This window comes from Chionomys nivalis, chromosome 5 (genome assembly GCF_950005125.1).
Source record: "Chionomys nivalis chromosome 5, mChiNiv1.1, whole genome shotgun sequence".
NCBI lineage: Eukaryota > Metazoa > Chordata > Mammalia > Rodentia > Cricetidae > Chionomys > Chionomys nivalis.
The window spans coordinates 85905737-85920049 of record NC_080090.1 but is presented as its reverse complement, the minus strand read 5'-3'; positions in this window follow the sequence as shown (position 1 = coordinate 85920049).

The window sequence follows — 14313 nt, the reverse complement described above, 5'->3', positions numbered from 1 at the left end:
TTCTTTCTTTCTTTCTTTCTTTCTTTCTTTCCTTTCTCTTTCTTCTTTTCTCTCGTGAATGTTTATTCTTTTTTAATTAGATGGAATGAAATTTGGACTCTGGAAAATAAGTGCTGTTGATGAGATGAGTATGAGGGATAAAAGGCATTAAAATGGAGTGACAAAGGACATTTCAAGCAGAAAAAGATGAAAATGTAGGTGAGGGTGAGCTTTGCTGCATGGGGTCTGTGTGAACACTCTGAACGATGAGCTAACTAATTGGGCCTGCGTCAACGTATGTAAAGTGTCAAGCCTCCAGGGAAATGACATGGTCAGAATGGTTCCTTTGGCGTGCTTCAGTCATCTGACAGAGGACTGAATGAGGAGCAATTAGAATAAAGAGATAAAATGGAATGTTCCAATATGAGCATAGGAATGGACTAATGAGCTTCGACGACGAGCTGGATAGACAAAAGCATGAGTCAGATCCAATTGTTGGCAGCATTCAGACGCCTCCCAGAGAAAGGAGACCTCACAAATGATTTCTGATGCTTGGTGACAAGGAGGGACACGGGTGATGCTGCTAAGAAAGGATTCTGACAAAGGAGTAGGCTGGTGACAGCGGATGTAAGAATTCTGGTTTATATGGGCAACTGAGCGTTTTTGGAAGGAGTGACCTGGGCCTCCTGAGGGAGATTCTGTAGGTTGGTCTTGGGGAAAGAAAGAATGAAGGGCTGAAAGGAGGGAGGCTAGAATTCTTAGACCAGAGGTGGCCTTTCCTCTTGAGCTATTTAATGGTATGGGAGGTTGAGCAGGTCCATGAGACCCTGGGATCACCATGTTCCCCCCAAACTCCCACCATCCTCTCTTATCAATCCTTGGCCTAAAGTCAAGCTTAGCTGAGAAACAGCCTGCCTTTACCAGAGTGAGAGCCAGGAGCAAATGGGATAGAAGACTAAAGGACGCTGCCTGGACCTCCATATGGCTCCAGGAGCTGGAGGGAGAGGCTCAATAATAATTGACACAGAATCCACCACTTGCTGGGATAGGGACTTAGAGAAGGTCCTATTTAGTTAAGAAAATGAACATGACATTTCTTACCCAGTACGTCTGTAACTACAATTGAAATTTACTTAAAAAGGTTGGCTGGTCATATTGGTACCCACCTTTAGTCTCAGCACTTGGGAAGCAGAGACAGTTGGATTTCCATGAGTACAAGGCCAGCCTGGTCTACTTAGGGAGGCCTTTTCTTAAGAGAAAGAGAGAAAGAAAGAAGAAAGAAAGAAAGAAAGAAAGGAAGGAAGAAAGAAGAATGGAAGTTGATTTATGTATCTTACTAAACATCTTACTGAACTCCAAGACAAACAACAAACAAAACACCTCACCATCTTAGTTACCAAGGTGAGCCCAATGCCTGTCGCTGAGCTTGGCTGACTCTCACCGATTTGTTCACCGTCACTCATGGGGCCAGGGGCAGTTCCCTTCCATATGCTGCATATTCATTTGCTCAGCAAATGTTTACTGAGCACTTACAGTGTGTGAGGCTCTGGGCCAAGTGCAAGAAACACAGATTTGAACAAGACTAGCAAGGTTTCTGCTCTCAAGGGACATATATTGTAAGTGGTAGAGAGTTAAAAAATACACAAATTAACCAGCGCATTCGGGCGGTGGGGCACAAGGAGCCCCACATATGAGAGCAGTAGATGAAGGGTGGGTACGGAGGCACTTGGGGCATGACTTTGGTGCTACAGCTTGGTGAGACCTCCAGAATGGTGGGAGGGAGCAGGTCACAAGATGAACAGGGGAGGTTGAAGGCTGGGAAGATGGAAAGACAGTGGTCAGGCAAAGGAGCCGCATTTACGTACAAGCGATGAGCTTTCACTGATGGGGACACGGGGTTCTATGTTTTCTCTCCAAACAGCTCCTCTGGCTATTCCATAACAACGTAGGGGACAAGAGGAAGAGATAGCTGAGATGGGGTAGGTATGGCTTGAGGGGGTCAGGACCAGGTGGCAGTGGAGGTGGGAAGAGGGCTGACTGGAGGGAGAGCCAACTGATGAGAAGTAAATTCGAGGAACAGAAAGGAACCTGGGAGCTGTGGGTGTAGCTCACTTGGTAGTATGTTTGCCTAGCGTGGATCCCTAGCACCACAGAAACTGGTTATGGTGCATACCTGTAATCCCAGCACCCAGAAGCAGGAGGCAGGAGGATCAGAAGTTCAAGACTGGGCTTAGGACAATGGCTTAGCAAGTAAAGGCACTTGCTGTCATGCATGACAACCTGAGTTTGATCCCTGGGACCCACATGGTGGAAGGAGAGAACCGACTCCTTTGACAAGTGTGCTGCACGCTCAATAAATGTCATCTTCAGTGACAGAAGGAATTCTACAACAACCTTCCTGAAACAAAAGCCAAACAAGCTGAAAGGAATCTGGAATGGATCCCGTGCATGAGGACCAACTATCCCCATGCCTGAGATTGAGAAGTTTACTGGGACAGATTTTCAAGGCTAAACCCAGCACTAATGCAGGTAAACTGGGACTGTTGGTCACTCTGCTGCCAGGTTGTGGAGCCCAGCAATGAGGAGAGCCTTACACAGACATGTCATGGACCAGCCTCGACAAAAATACCTCTTGCCAGGATAGGGGCATGGGAATTTAGAAATATAAGTAAAGAATATGAAGACGCATGAGAAATAATAAGACAGAAACCATAGAACAGTACTGGGAGGGCATTTCAGTAAATACTGAAATTGCCCATGTTTACTTTCCATAGTTTTTATGCCCAATGTAAACGGGTGGAGGGGAGAAGGTAACAGAAGACTTTATTAACGTGATACAAAGGACAACTCACACAGTCAATCACTTTAACACTCTGAGACATCAAATCATTGGCATTCTGTTGTTTAGGCAGTGAAGCTGCTCTGGACTATGTATCCTGAAGGCAGCCACTCCCCAAGTGACCTCATAGTTACAAAAGAAGGAGCTCAAGTACGTTTGTGTATCTTGACCACCTGTCAGGATGGCATGAACCTCCTGGTATGAGCTATTTTAATGTTAAAAGAATCAAGCAATCACATTCTGAATTGGGACATGCAGTACATTTGTCAACCATTTGAGCAAGCTCCAACTCTCTAACTGGCAGCCGAGACGGAAATGGGCCCACATTTTTGGGCCTGCACACAGACACAGGGAAGACTGAGGGATAACAGCTTGGGGGTGAAAAATCAAGTGCTCTATTTTGGTCGTATAACGTTTGAGATGCTCTCTAGTGTCCCATGGAGATGGACTATGGGCGTGCAAAGCCCAAAGTAGAGATTGGATCAGATAGAAACACGAAGTCAGAAGCATCTTTATGGTATGTACAATGTCTAGGAAGACCATGCCAGTAGAGTACAGAGAGGGGCATGAGATGGATATCCCAACCTTAGGACATTAAGCAGAATCAGCTACCCAAAGGATCCCAAAGGAATAGTTGATCTGGGTACCGCAGTTCATTACATATGGTAATCCCAGAACTGAGGCTGAGGCAGGAGGATCCTGAGTTTGAGGCCAGTTTGGGGGACTCCTAAGGAGCTTAGTTGAGACTAGTGGGGGACAGGCAGTCGTGAGGGCTGTAGCAATGACAAGCAGGAGGGTGGCAGGCAAGCAGAGACCGCCCCTGGGTTACATTGGAAGGAGGATAAGCCGTAGGAGGTAAATGGAGATGGTCTCTCCAGGCTCAGAAGCCACTGCATACAGGCAGTCAAGGTACAGCAGGCAGCAGGATGACTAGCGAGGAAACAGAGGCCAGGGAGCAGCTAACCACCTACATCAGAGATGTTCCCTCAGATAAGAACAGAAGAGCAACATGGACTAACCTAGATTATGATGCCCAAGTGCCGGTATCATTCCTCGAAGAGAGCAGAAGGGAAAAGACGAAGGCTGAGTGAGCTGTCGGGGGTGGGCTTAGTGTTTTGCTGCCCTGCCCTTTTTTTTTTTTTTTTTTGATTTTCGAGATAGGGTTTCTCCGTAGCTTTTGGTTCCTGTCCTGGAACTAGCTCTTGTAGACCAGGCTGGCCTCAAACTCACAGAGATCCGCCTGCCTCTGCCTCCTGAGTGCTGGGATTAAAGGTGTGCGCTACCACCACCCAGCTGCCCTGCCTTTTTAAAATGGTAGAAATCTTGAGTTTAGCTATAGGCTTGAAGAAAAGGAGCAAGTGAAGGGAGGAGGGAGTGGGGGACATAGAGGAGAGGAGATTAATGACGGAGTAGGATTTCCCAAGGAGCTGGCCAGAGAATGGCTCCTGTCAGATGGGAACACATACAACATTAGCTGTGGTTGGGAGGGATGAGACAGGTGGGCAGAGATGGGTAAGACTGACTCAGGGCTGGGGGTGGGGCTGGAGCTAGCAGTGCTGGCTAGACAGCTCCTTCCTGATCACCTTCATTTTTTTTTTTTTTCTGGGAGAAATTCAGCCAGTTGCTGAGAGTGATTGGAGACGCAGGAGGAAGCATGTGGAAAGCTCCAGGGTAAATTTATATGAGCATCAATTTGTTTAATTCCGCCGGTGGCTTGGCGTGATATTTTTCTGGGCAAAGGAGCAGAAAAGTAGGCAGATTAATGCAGAGCAGAGCACTGAGTGTGGATACAGCTGAGGGCCTGGATATTGGTCTTTGAAGCAATGCAATGGCCAGCTGGGTACTGGGGCCTTGTTGCTTAATGACGCAGCGCATAAAACAGGCTTTGGTTGACAGATTAGGAGCAAATTCAAGAAACTAAAGGCTCCACAGGAAGACAAGATGTATGAAGAAAGGAAGCAGTGAGGGGAGAGCCACTCTGGGATCAGAAAGAGGATGTCCAGGTTGTTTTGGAGTTAGACAGGAGCTGAGGGGTAGGGAATTCCCAGGTACTAGGCCTTAGGGGCAGGTAGCTGGCTGGAGAGGAGATGTGTGTCAAAGGGCGGAGATCGGTTGAGTGATGTCTTCAGATCAATTCTGAAATCGGTGACAGAGGAGAGAAGAGGAGAGAGGAGGAGAGGAAGGAGCTGAACCTCAGTCAGCGGAGTGACAAGGGGTGGTAGAGACAGAGACAAGGAGGGAAGATGATAGCAGCCTAAAATCAGAAATTGTTTTTTACATAGCCAGGTGCCCTCTGAGCCCACTGAACTAAACTGAACCGAAGTGCTATGCTAGTTCCAGCAAAATACCACGATCAACAGCAGCTGCTACTTTCTTGAAAAAAAAAAAATCCAGAAACTGGCAGGGAAAGACTCGAAACTAGAGTCAGGAAGAGACCCAGAGGACCAGCAGGGTGACCGTGGGCTTTCATCCTTGTCCCTACCACATCAGTCCTTCCCTTCCCTTCCCTTCTGGGGCCACTGGTGACAGCTCTCTGCTCCAGGACAGAGTTCTGGCAGGGGAAATCAGCCATGTCTCTTGGGCTGGCATCCTTCCCAGGAGGAGCCAGCGCTGAGGCTTCAGAAAGGGAGCTGAAGGAAGCACATTCTGGGCTCGCTGTTCTCCGGTGAGCAAGGGCTCATTAGCCAAAACCATCATCTTCCCAGGCTCATTCTCAGACTCACTTAACAACAACCTGAGCGGGCTCTCCACCCTCTCCCCAGCACACCGGTACAAGTTGCTTCCTGTTCAGGAGGAACCCACCCTCACCTCAGCCCTCCTAGAATGTAGATGCCATGCACACCATTTTTCTCCTGGCTTAAAAACAAAACAAACAACAACAAAACAATCCACACTCTGTTTATTTCCTTACCTATTTATCAAGTGTGTAAGAATGTGCTTACTTGCTTGCTGCAAGACATGCTCGAATGTGGAGCTCAGAGGACAAACTGACAGAAGTCAATTCTCTCCTTCCACTATGTGGGTGACAGCGAGTGCATTTACCTGCTGAGACATTTTGTTTGCCTGACCCCCCCCCCCTTTTTTTTTTAGATAAGATCTCTGTAGTCCTAAAACTCACTATACAGGTCAGGTTAGCCTCAAACTCACAGAGATCCTCCTGCCTATGCCTCCAAGTGCTTGAGATGGGGTCTCCCTACATACACCAGTAATCCTCCTGTCTCAGCCTCCCCAGGGCTAGCATTGCATGCATCCACTGTACCCAGATTTATACACTGGTGCTTTTTTTTTTTTTTCCTGTCTCTCCATCTGTCTGTCTGTCTCTATTATTCCCTGTGTGCTGCTTTCCTGTGCTCCTTCTTCACTGATGTTTTCAGTCTCCCTTACAGGTTCCTTCTCCATAACTCTAGATGTTGGAGAGCCTGTTTTAACCCTTGCTGTCTACCTTCTCTGTATCCATGGTCATGCCCTTTGTGATTGCAGACAGTCCTGCGGTTCCCAGACCTTCCACTCAGGGCAATTCCAGGGTGCATCTCTGCTCCCGAGAGGCTCGAGTCTCCCGTATTCACTGCCTCTCTACTTGAATACCTTGAGGATGTCACTGTATGTGCTCGATACTGAGGTTCTCTTCCTCCTCTCCCAGACATACCTGCTGTCCTTACAACCTACCCCCTTCTCAGTCAGGGGTAACTCCTCCTAGTGACTCAGGCCGAGAACCTCGAAGCTGTCCTGACTCTCCTGCGCACACCTAATTATGGTCTATCAGTTAATCCTGTTATGTCTACTTTCAAAAGATACCCAAGACTGGACTGTATCTTACTACCTCTACCCACACCTGAACCAAGCCGTCTTCATATCATGTCTGTGTTGTTCCATCAGTTTCTGCACTGGGACCAGGGTCTGGCCAGAAGGAGCCCTAAGAACACTGTCATGACTCCCACATCCCCCCACACTCCTTCCTTCCAGTTGGTGACAAAGTGCAGAGCAATGGCCTAGCATGAGCATGTTCCCCAGTGCCCCTCCATTCTTCTTATCTACAACCTTTCCTCGCGTTTACCTTCTGCTAGCCACGCGGGCCTCCTTGCTGCTCATCAGACATGGCCAGGATGCCCTCCGAGCTTCCTGTCTTCTCTGCCTAGAGCCTGCCTCCCCAGGACTTGATCTCCTACTTCCAAAAGGATCGAGAGAGACCCCTCCTCTTCCCTATAAGAGATCACATTAGCACACAGAAGCCACACCCTAAGGCCGGTACCCAAAACTATTGGCAGAATGAATTTCCACAAATATATATATATATATATATATATATATATATATATAATTTTTAAAAAACAGATTACTATTTGTGTGCACAAATGTTATTACAGTCCTGAGATTTGAACTTAGGTCCTCATGATTGAGCAGCAGGCACTCTTAACCTCTAAGCTAGCCTCACAAATTCTCTTTCAAACCCTTAAGAAGCAAAATTTTATTTAAACAACCAGTCTGCCTAGGCCTCTTCACACTTCTGCAACCCCATCTCTAAGGCCAGCAGACATTCCCTTCCTTTCCTTGGCTTCCTACTTCCTGTAAGACTATGAAACAAGTGTACGCAGGGACTGGCAGCCATCTGGAAACTCCAGGGATGGAGTGTTTTCTGGTCAGCTGGGATCTGGGAAATGGGGCCATGAAGACCAGGCTTTCTTCACTGACAGCGCCATTTCTCCCGTGTTGGTTCACTTTCTGGCTGGATGTCCCCTGACTGTCCCAGAAGCACTAGGATGGCCCCTGCTGAGTTTTTCGGGGGATTCTGGGATCCTTACATACAGCGTCTCATTATTCTGGTCTGACTCCCACATTCTTTCTTGCTGTAGTTCTTATGCTGGAGAATGGGAGGTGGATTGGCCAGGTCTGGGCACAGCCCCTCCCTCTGCAGTGGAGTGGGTGACAGCCTTACTAACACACAGAGGGATGAACATAGCAGAGGTGCAAGGGTTATGTGTGTGTGTGTGTGTGTGTGTGTGTGTGTGTGCAAGTGTACCACAGCAACCATGCGGAGGTCAGAGGACAATTTTTGGAGTTGGATTTCTCCTTCTACCATATGAATCTTGGAGCGTGAACTCAGGTTCCCACGCTTGGAAGCAAGTGCCTTTACTACAGAGCCTTGTTTAGCCCTGGCTGGCCTGAAATTTACTATATAGACCAGGCTGGTCTCAAACTCAGAAGTCAGTCTGTCTCTGCCTCCTAAGTGCTGGGATTAATGGCATGTACTGCCATGTCCAGACACTCTATTGCCATTTATTTATTTATTTATTTATTTATTTTGTTTGTTTGTTTGTTTGTTTGTTTGTTCATTGGTTTTTCGAGACAGGGCTTCTCTGTGTAGTCCTGACTGTCCTGGAACTCACTCTGTAAACCAGGCTGGTCTTGAATTCAAAGATCCATCCACCTGCCCTCTGCCTCCGAGTGCTGGGATTAACCACGTGCGATACCACCGCCTGGTTTAGCCACTTCATTATCTTTTAAATTTTATTTATTATTTTGTCTTTTGAGATAAAACATGCTGGGGAAACACACAGTTAAATCTCTAACTCCATTAACAAAGCAGGTAAGGTTTTCTTCTTAGCTCTATCAACCTTCCCTCTCTCTTCCAGGCAATTGTCTAGCCAAGAAATGTTTTGGTTGGGCTTTTTATTCTTTTGCTAACATTTCAATATTAACCATAGTTGATAAACAATTAGAATGTAGGCTGAGGGTGTGGCTCAGAGGCAGAGCACTTACGGAATACTCACAGACCCAAGTTCCATCCCCCAGTACTGCAAAATAAATAACATTACTGACCAGGCAGTGGTAGCACATGCCTTTAATCCCAGCACTTGGGAGGCAGAGACAGGTGGAGCTCTGTGAGTTCGAGGCCAGCCTGGCCTACAGAGTGAGTTTCAGGCCAGGCTCCAAAGCTACAAAGAAGCCCTGTCTCGAAAAAAAAAAAAAAAAAAAACAACAAATTACTGACAACCTACTACAGTTACAAAAAGACTTTCAGACTTGACTTTACATTTCAGACAAGGAAAAAATTGAAAAAATATCAGCCACTGGATTTTTCTTATCTGAGTGTTCCTAGGAACTGCAGGCTAGGTTACAGACTAAACAAGACACTATCTGGGGACAAGCATGTAAGCGCCTTTGCTGTGCAAATATAAGGAGTCCAAACTCCTAGCACCCACATAAAAGCCTGCTATGGGGCTGGCGGGATGGCTCAGTGGTTAAGAGCACTGACTGACTGGGGTTCAATTCCCAGCACCCACATGGCAGCTTGCAGCTGTCTGTAACTCCAGTTCCAGAGAATCTGACATCATTATACCAATGTACATGAAATAAGGTTAAATAAAGTTTTTTTTTTTTTTTAAAGCCTGCTATGACTGGGCACCCACCTGCACCCAGCAGGAGGTGGAGACAGGAGGATTACTCGTCCATCGGGCCAGCCCCCAGGGTCAATGAGAGAACCTGTTCAGTCAAAGATCTTGTCCCAAGGGAATAAGGCAGAGGTGACGATAAAACAGGACACCTAAGTTCCTCCTCTGGCCTCTGTACAGGATCGCTTTGCACACACACACACACACACACACACACACACACACGGCGGGGGGGGGGAGGAAGGGGGCAAACAGTCTTATGAGAAGGCCAGCATGAGGCCCTTCTGCTCAGGGAAGACAGTGGGGCTCCACATGTTTCAAATCCATCTCATTTTGTCCCCATTTCCACTTCCACCCACATGCAGCTCAGCTCAGGCAGCCGCCCCTACTGGTTGCTCAGGTCGGACAGGGAGTGTGCTGGTTGCTGGTATTTTCCCTTAAAGCATCTTGGCAGGATTCCTGGCAGTTTAGATCCTTGGATATCGCGGGCTGGGCAGGTGGCTGTGCTTTATCAACACGATGAGTCTTACAGGTGTTTCACAGGCCCAGGAAGAAGTCAGTTCCCTGACTGCTGCCTTCCCCAGTCCAGAGACTAAGGGACACCTACATTCTCTCTGCTTCTTAGACATGGCCCAGTTTACCACCAAATGAAGCTTTTCCTGCTAGACGTACACAGGCTCTAAGGATGTTGCTGTTTCTGCTCCTTTACTCACCTGGAAAACGAACTTGACATAGACCTGGCAGTCAGAGTAAGCCTGTGAACAGCTGGCACGGTTCCTTTCTGCTGCTGGAGGCAGAGTGATGTAATGGAAAGAGCTCGGGTCTGCAACACTAATGGGCAGGTCCTTCTTAGCCACCACCTCGTTGCAACCAGTCCCCCCCCCTTTCTGCCTCAGTTTCCCAAATTTAAGACAGGAGGATGGGCCCAGATGGCCCCAGAGGCGTTTTTGAAGTTCACCGTGTGTCAGCTGGTTCTGCTGGGTTAGGCAGCTCAGGTACTAGAAGGGTCCCTGACTGTTCTGTTTTCCAGAAAGATCTCCACGGACACACCTTACTGTCGCTTAGTGTTTTATTTAGTGTGGAAATTCCATTCAAAAGTACAGGATTATGATTAGAATTAAGAACGGTCCCCAGACACGAAGGTACCAGGCGGCGCCCATGCACTACCCAGCCGCTGGCCCCAGCCAAGTGCTGTGGCTCTTAAGTTAAGTAAGATGGGGGCCTCCCTTTGGGCTGTGCACAGCCTAGTCAAGGAGACGGATGAGTAAGCCAGTCTTTGCACTGCACTGTGATGAACACACCACTACAGCCTGTTCACAAGGCACATGCAGAGTATGGCCGTATAAACCTGGGGTGGAGTCCTCCACGGTCTCCAGGAGGAAGTGGCACTGACTCACCTCCCTGAATGGAATGGGGATCAAATCTCTTAGATCACGGTGTCTGCTCAACCTGTCACCTCTCATCCCACACATCTCTTCATTTAAAGGCAAACATTTCACCGAGCCTCTAACTAGTAATACCTTGGGTCTGGAATGTGATTGGAACAGTGGGCACTGAATCGGAGTCCCTGGAGCAGGTTTTGAGTAGGTAGGAAAGCTGGATGGTTTTTGACATTGCCCCCCGCCCGTCCCCCAAAGGCAGAAGAAATATGGGCTCCCACAGCATTATATTTTATTCGCCAGCTTGGAATGTTGGAAACCTGAATTTGGTTCACACATCCATATCCTTTTACTTCCATTGTCTCCTTTTTCTTTTTCTTTTCTGGTGTATGGTGGAAAAAATGAGTTGGAGGGACCTCAAGGCGGTCGGAGTTTAAGAAAGCTCTGCAGTCATGGCAGGCTTCTTGGAGAAAGTGGCGGGCAGGAAAGGTGAGGACTAGTTGGACTAGTTAGATTAGACAGCTTGGCTGGAAGGGCCTCCTAGATCCCGGGCCGCGCCACCCTTCCCGCGTTCGACCTTTGTTCCTGCACTAACCTCCCACCAACCGAAGTGGTGTTATCACTTCCCCCTTTCCGCGCGGTGCGTGACTCGAGGCTCGCCCTCGGCGCCTGCTTCCCTGGCTGCGCGGGGCCGCGGGCGCATCCCGGGGCTGTGAAGTGTCCTCGGCGGCTCAGCCAGGCCCCGCCTCTGGCCCCGCAGTTCAAGTGCAGGCTCTGAGCGGCGAGCCGGGGCGCACCTCGGCGCAACCTGCGGGCTCCGGGGGAGCCTCTCCCCGCCGCGCCGGCTGGCGGGAACGGACGGAGGCCGGCGCTGCCCGTTAGCAGCCGCGGCAGCAGGAGCCTCCTAATTACTCACCACGCTAATTGCCCAGCACTGAACTTCAGGGGCCGGTCCGAAGCGGAGCTCCGGGGCGCAGAGGAGGCAGGAGGTGTCTGGGGCCGGGCCCCGCCAGGGTTAAGTGCCCGCCCGTCCCCGCCTGGCGGCCAGCTCGCCTTCCGCGGGAGGCCGGAGTCACCGCGCGGGGACCGGGAGGTGCGCCCGGACCACACCGGACCCCCTCCCCCATCGCCGCCTCTAGGAGGCGCAGAAAGTGGGGGCGCCAGCCTGGCGCGGGGGGCGGGCGCGGAGAGCCAGAGGGGCTGCGGGGACACGAGATGGCCGATGAGATCGACTGGCTGGACCTGCCAGGCCGATGGACCTACGGAGTGGACCGCGGCGGGAGAATCTTTTTCATCAAGTATGTAGTGCTCTTTCTCGCCTCCCCCATTTCCACTTTTTCTTTAAAGTTGTCTGACTTGAAAGGTGGCAGAGCTGGGGGTCAGGTTATTGGTAGGGGGTGGGGGGAGGGGGTTGGCTGACTAATAAGTTTATCGAGATACCTGTTTGAATATGACTCCCGCCTTTTCCTCAATGGGTCAAAGTCCAGCTAAGGCTCACAGGCTTCCTTCCCTGAGCCAGAGAGGCAAGGCAGGCAAGGCGGCCTTGAGCCTTTTCCCCGACTGCCGCACCCCGCAGCAACTAGTTCGTTCAGCTCTTACACTAAAAGGAGACCAGGCGACTTCTTTCCTCCAGACTTAAACAAAATGACAACGTATTAGGAGCCCCTGCCTCTACCACCTGCTCACTGCAAGACTCCAGTCCTCAGCATGGCAGCTCCTCCCCCTGCCTGCTGCTTCCCTGGGTCTGTGGTCGGGAGGCAGGAGAAGCCCTGGGCTTGCTTGGAGCATTCTTTGCTGCTCTCAGTGATAAATTAGCACCGTTCTATTAATTTCATAAACCAAATGGCTGTGGCATAATCTCATTATAGCAAAGTGGCCCTGTTTGGCCCCTTTTTGGCTGCCTTGTCTTATAGATATTCTTTGCCAGGAAAGAAATCTCCCAATGATATAGCAAGTGTATATAGCACAGCAGTTTGGACTCTTCCCACACTTGACAAGCTTCTTCTTCCTCAAGAACGCCACTCAGAGAACATTAGAGCTGAAGATGACCTGGTGCAGCCCCCGTGTTGTTACCACAGGACTTAAGGTCTGGAGAGAGGCAAAGAATCTGAGATAGGACCAACAGGACCACTTGTCAGACACGGCCCAGCGCAAGCCTGAGCCCACTTTCCCTTTGGCAGGGGCTTGTCCTATCCGTGGTTGCTGTTTGGGGTTTCTGCTTCCATACTTGTTTAGCACTTTCTTCTGTCATTATCACCATATCTATCATAATTGATGCTGAACTGTGTTATCTTAGCAGTAACTTCACTGAAGTTCTTGGCCCCTGGGTTAGGATCCTTAATAACAGAACTCCAGGATTAAAAAAGAAAGTCACTTCCCACAGTGCCTTGAGCCTTCAAAACCTCCAAGAATTATCTAGATTAAGTGTGGTGGAGTGTACCTGTAGTCCTAGCTACTAATGGAGGCTGAGGGAGGGGGATCGCTTGACCTAAGAGTTTGAGAGCAAGCTGGGCCCCTACCTCAAAAAAAAAAAATTAAAATAAGAAATCATCCAGTGAGCTTACTGAAAAGACGCACTCCAGGCTGGGCGTGTTGGTGCACACTTTCAATCTCAGCACTCTGGTGGCAGAGGCAAGGGGGTCTCTGAGTTCTAGGCCAGCCAAGGGGACATAGCAAGACTCTGTCTCAAAAAAAAAAACCCAACAAACAAAAAAGACTGATCCCTGAGTTGTCTGGCCCCCAAAAACTCCCCTCCACTTACCCCCCCACCCCCGTTCCAGTTCTGAGCAGAGACAGTCTGATGGTCTGAATTTCCAAGAGCTCCTGGTGTGGTGACCGACTTTGCTTCCCGGTTTCCTCCTTCCCTTTCATCCCACCATCTCACACGGAACATTCCCTTTTCCCAGCAACACAAAAATAAAAGCAATAAGTGACATGCTTTGCCTTTAAGGCGATGGGGAGAAAGCAAGGGAGAACATGATAAATCCCGGGAGGCATTTACTTGTGGGCTGCTGCCTATGGACCCTGAAGGGAGACTGGGGAGGCGGTCCCAGGAATAAGTGCTGGAGTGATGCTACAGGGGAAAGGACAGGTACAGTGGCCTTGGACAGTGGGCGGACCTGTAAGAAAGGCAGAGTGGGCTTGAGGCAAAGGTACCTACAACTTTCTTGGGTTACAGTGGAGACGGAGGGGACGCTTCGGGGTTGCAGAGAAAATAAGACAGAGAAGCAGGAATGGGCATCATGGGCAAGGCCCAGTCTGTCAGACAAAGGGTTGGGACTCTGTCCTGCAAGAGGCAGAAAGTCTTAGGAGGCTTTACCCCAGGGCTTGACACTGTAGGATCTGCATCCAGAAGGCTCCCTCTAGCAGCCCTGAAGGCTGGGGGATGTGTGTGTGGGGGCGGAGGGGAGTGTTCCAGAATAGAACACGGTTAGGAAGCCGCTTTGAAAGCTGGAAGTCTGAGACAGCTGCTCGGGCCTGAACTGAAGCAGAGAGGATGGAGATGAAAAGGTGAGAGAGGAGGGACATCTCTCGGGAGAGGATTAAGAGTGTCCCGTGGCTGGATGTGGGCAAGGGAAGAGGCCCCTCACAGTGTCTGATGGAGATCAAGACTAGAAGGGGAGCCCAGCTCGTGTGTGTGTGTGTGTGTGTGTGTGTTTTGGAGGGAAGCATAAGTTCAATGGGGCAGTGTTGAACTTGAGGTCCCTGCGCGCCATCTGTAGGGTTA